At 39.8% G+C, this 5,176-nt stretch overlaps 1 protein-coding gene across 5 annotated transcripts in view; it reads right to left on the bottom strand.

Moving 5' to 3' along the window:
* The window catches only part of ARB2A (ARB2 cotranscriptional regulator A), a 206,324-nt gene that overhangs the window by 2,933 nt on the left and 198,215 nt on the right, over nucleotides 1-5,176 (bottom strand). The gene's annotated exons all lie outside the window — the stretch shown is intronic.

Below are 5,176 nucleotides of genomic sequence, written 5' to 3'. Positions count from 1 at the left end.
CTGCAACACACAAGGAAGGAGAAGCACAGCGTCACTGCCTGCGACTCGGGCGGAGGAGGGGAGGGGGAGGAAGACACTCCGCCCCCCGACGACAGCGAGCCACAGGGGTCAAGTTGAGGAGCGGGACGCAGGCGGCGGCCGGAGCAGCGTCGCCAGGCGCGCAGGCAGCCCCGCCCTCCCGGATCCCCCCTTCTTGGCGAAAGGGCACCCAGGCTGAAATCCTGCGCACCCTGACCCGGGAGTGCATGCCCGTGGCATCAAGAGGGCCTTGCTTGTTCTGCCTGGGGCTGTGAAAGGTTAGGCTCTCCATCAGGGCACGGGAGAGGGGTTTTCTGAAGCCTGGCAGCCCGCAAGGCCTGCCCTCTCATCCAGGCTGCTCGTGCCAAGGCTGATTGTGGCAACTCACAACTGCCAGAGGAGCATTCTGCACATGCTAGGGGGGCACTGCCTTCCCCTGCTTCACCAGGCCTGTAGCTTGGCACTGAAAAGAGCTTCTGAACTCTTGACTCAAATTAAGCCCCAGGGAGGGGAAAGGAGTTGTTAACCAGCCTTAAGACAGGAAAAGGGCTCTCACTGAAAAGGGGTAGGATTCCGGTTTGGTACTAAGTATCCTGTCTGCCTCTTTTCTCCACCAACCATTTAGATCATTCCCAATGGGATTAATTATTTTCATTTTCATTTGTTTTAAAGTTCAAGATACTGCCCTTACAACAAACCTACACAGTTATTCACATTTTATAGAGAGGAAATCAGGTCTGAAAGCTAATAGTTCTGAAATAAACTTAAGAGAAAACGTGGGAGACTTAGTGGATACATGCCTCATTGGTCCAAATCTAATATCCGAATCTACTAGGGGCAGGTGCACAGACTCTCCTATACCTGCAACAGTTACATAGTAACAGATATTTTGGCAGATGCAGATGCTTGACAAGCTGAACATGCAAAAATCTTGTCTGCAAAGAGTAAGGATGTAGGAGTAATGCCCTTTGGCAGTCTGATCATCCTATTATGTTTATATTCCCAATTTTTGATGGAACAGAACCTTGGGAAGCTGACCACTTAAGTGGCTTGATTAGCAAGGCACTCTCAGGCAGCAATATACGTGACCTTGTTTTAGGAAAGCTGGGTGCCTTTCAAACAGAAGTAGTACCGTAACTTCTTTTCTCCAGTGTTTCTTGTTCCCAAAAGACAGCTGCTTAATTAGGTACACTTTCTTGTATAGCCAGGCATTTCACCCTTCTACAAGCAAGAATCAAGTGAACAGACCAAGAAACAACTTTTTTCTGCTTAAAACACTCATATCCACTTAGATAAAGTCTCTCTTTCAATAAACCAAATGTATGTGGTTATGGTGATGGTCACCCACACCTGCAAAAACACAGATTAAATCTATTATGATTAATACTTATATATATATACGTTGTAGCACCATAAATCTGTATTCTGGAAAACTGAGGTGGATCTGGGATCATTGTTCTTGACATACGCTTTTCTTCTCTCACACTGATTGGCTAAGGAGTCCCAAAACCTTTTACTCCCCTGCACGTTTCTTTCATAAACCAAACAGTAACAGCATTTAATAATCCCCCCCAATACCCAGCAACCAGATGCCCTGAAAGAGTTCAGAGCCCTTCCTATATAACACAATTATGCAGAGTTGCTGCTGGGAAGCCTCCAGATCCCAGGCTCCTGTATGATACTTTAACATTGTTAATGATAATTCTCCACTCTGTAATAGTAGGTCATTGCTATGGTTACTCTACAATGGTGCAACACTTTGCTTTCCCCTTCAGCTATTCGCGGAGACCTGGTAACCACATTTGTTGCCTAGCAACAGTTTTGTGAGAGTATCACAATCTGGGAGTTACAACAATAAAGGACATGATGGTCCTGGCCTACCCTGAAGGAGAGCTTTCCTGATGGGTGGTTGGGTGTCTCTGGGATGGGAGTGATACAAAAAATATATATTCTGAGTCCCTGCTGGATCATACCAATGGTAGTAATACTAGCATACAGTCGCAAAGCCACTTCCTTACAAAACCAACATTCTTACTACTCCCATAAAGAGATCCCTTTCCAGAGGCAACTATTACACAAAGACCCTTCTACAGTGCATATACATCCCACCGGAGAGGTTTGCTTTTCAAATCTAATTTGCACATATATTCCCCTACACTCGTAACACTTAAGGCAGGTCACTTCAAAGAAGGATATCACTTCCACAGATGTCTTTTATAAAATGCATTAACCATCACATACAAGCACCTTTAAAACAAAGGGCTTTGTATCACAGCAAACATCCTGGGGACTTTACGGGCACAAAGAATTCCTTGTAACACAAAGAAAAAGATAGATAGCACTTTTTCAAAGATATCTCACCTGCCCATAGATAAATCTGGTGCACATATCTTGTAAGTTTTAGCAAATAGACTAAAATTGCAAAAAGACAATTGGCCACTTTATACACTCTATTAAACAGGTAGCCACAATTACATTATTGCCCCCACTTCTAATTGCATTTAAGCAGAACACAAAGGTAGTCAATAATCTCCATTCACAATTTTTAATCTTACATATTAGTACTGTAGGATGCTACTCTGCACAAATATTTTCCACATCTTCCACATCCATAGTACAACTAACATTTATCCCTTTATGTTGCCACTGATCTCTCTCTCATAAGCCAGTAAACATTCATTTGTAAATATAGGCCTACATTTACAATAAATTACTTGCAGAGTGATGGGAATGTTTCACTATTTATCACATCTGTTTTCCTTTGTGAACAGCCATCTTCCAAATACACATGACCAAAAAAAAGTGAGAGAAGACATGTGCTAATTGTACTCCCATCCTTTTCTCTCTCCTTCAATATGTAACCTACACTTTTCCTTAGGAGAGATCATACTTACACTTGCTAGTGTTACTGAGACTATGATCAACTTGTTAAGATTTCCCGTAGCAATCCTCTTATGCCACTTCTCTCCAAAACCAATTCAGGCTTTTGAATCTAGAGGGAACTGATGACTCAATGGGCTAAAGCAATTTTAACTCCCTTTCCTCATTGTCTCTTACCTTGTAACAATCTTACTGATGGATGAACAATTTCCCTTGTGGTACAATCGCTACAATGACTTTTTAGTTTCTACAATTATGATGATCTGTTGCTTGACTAGGATTGCTCTAAAATCTTAGTCCTCTCATATTGTCAAGTATAAATGCTGACCCTTCATAACATTTGAGATGTCACATTTTGCTCATAGATATTCATGGTTAACTATCAGAGAGAGAGAGGGAAAAAAGAGTAGCACATTTTTCCAGGATTTCACAGTAAAACATTATGGCCACCATCCATGGAATGTTCCATTGATCTGATTTTCTCATTATATAACAATTTTGCCAAATGGAAATGAGCAGGAGGCAAAAATATGTATCCAAATAGTAGCAGGAAATAATAGGCATAAGTCATTTCATGGTAAATGAAATATTTGCACAATATTATTTATTCTCACAATAAAGAGAATAAAGTAATCTGTTAAAATATTGATCAAAATCACAGTGAACCAGATAGTAAACTTTGGATAGGAATACAAGTGCAGTCCATTTTCTACACAGAATTTTGCATGGGACATAAAAAAATATCCACGGAGGGACAAAGGAAGAGGAACGAGAACAACATTTTATCTGTTCTGGCACCTGCTGGACTCTGGAGTCTCACCTCCTCTCTTTGCTTTTTTTGGCTAGTTTTGGCAGTGCCCTCCATTCTTTTTTTTAATGAAAAATTATGGTAACAAAAAATTCAATCCCAACCATGTCTACTCAGGAGTAAGTCTTACTCAGTGAGGCTTACTCCTAGTAAGCGGAGTTAGGATTGCAGCCTAAGGCAATAGCTAACTGAGGTTTCCAAATTCCTATCTAGCCTATTGTTTTTATATAGGAACTTCATGAAATGCTTGGTTGACAAAATGTAGCTAGATCTCTATGATCAAAGTCACTGATTGCCACGTAGCTGAACTGACTGAAATCATTGGGAGAGGCAGCTATTAGTATAAGTTCTTTGCCGAAGGACAAAACTGGAGGCTGAAATATGAAATATTTGTACTAAGTGAATAAAAACTATTCAAATTCAGTGCAGCCACACTGAGCAATGCAATAGAATAAAGCCACAAAAACAACTTCAAGGAATAAACCTTATGGGATTTAAGCAATCTGAGAAGTATGGTGTAATAAGAGGGTGTATTAAAATCAATGAGTGGGAGAAGGTAAGAACAACCTAGAATCTTGCTACCCTTAAGATTTTTCAATTGTACCAGAAGCACTGAACATGAAGAGCTCATGTAGTTTCACAGGGGAGTGTTTCAATATATGAGGGTAGAAAATAACTGCTTTGGAAATCATTAATTTTCAAGGCGGCCATTTTAAAATCTGAGGCAATTTAAAATGTAGCAATTTAAAGATGAAGGCAGAAGAAATGCAAAATGGAGCCATGCTAGCCAAAGGAAGCAATAATTTTTAAAATACTAAGTGAAAAATAGTAAACACAAAGTGGATCTACTAATGAATGATTTAATTTGTCTAAAAGGGGTAAGATAGTAGATAGTTTTAATATCAGTCTAAAAATACAGAAAAGTAGTACTGATGAACAATGGAGACCTTGTCAATATAGCTGTTGGATTAGAAAAAAATACACAGATGTGGGAATACTTAGAAAAAAATAATATACAAATCAGCAGGTCTGGATGACAAGCATCACAGAGTCGTAAGGGAATTAGTTAATGAATTTGCTGAACTACTGGCAATTATTTCTGAAAACTCATGCAGAATCAGGAAGATGCCAGAGCACTGGTGTGGGTGGGAAGCAACTACTGTATTACTTAAAAGAAGAAGAAGAAGAAGAAGAAATCACTTGTGGCAAATTTGATTGCAATTCAGAGAAAATAATAATGGTATTCTTAAAAGGGGAAAATCCACACATACCTACAAAGTAATGTGAAATTTAGGAATAAATAGAAGTAGACATGTCATTAATTATATCACACTGAATTACTAAATGTCTAGGCAGTAATATGGATGATTTTCTGTTTGTCCAGTACAGTAATGGTTTTCCTGGAGATATGCATAAAGAACTGCAGTATTATTAACCTAGTGGGTTGAGAAGTTTCCATTACCTCCCATT

This window comes from Podarcis melisellensis, assembly GCF_964234715.1.
Source record: "Podarcis melisellensis genome assembly, chromosome: 11".
Classification (NCBI taxonomy): Eukaryota; Metazoa; Chordata; class Lepidosauria; order Squamata; family Lacertidae; genus Podarcis; species Podarcis melisellensis.
Note: the sequence above shows the minus strand (reverse complement) of the source record. Positions and strands in the feature narration are given on the sequence as shown.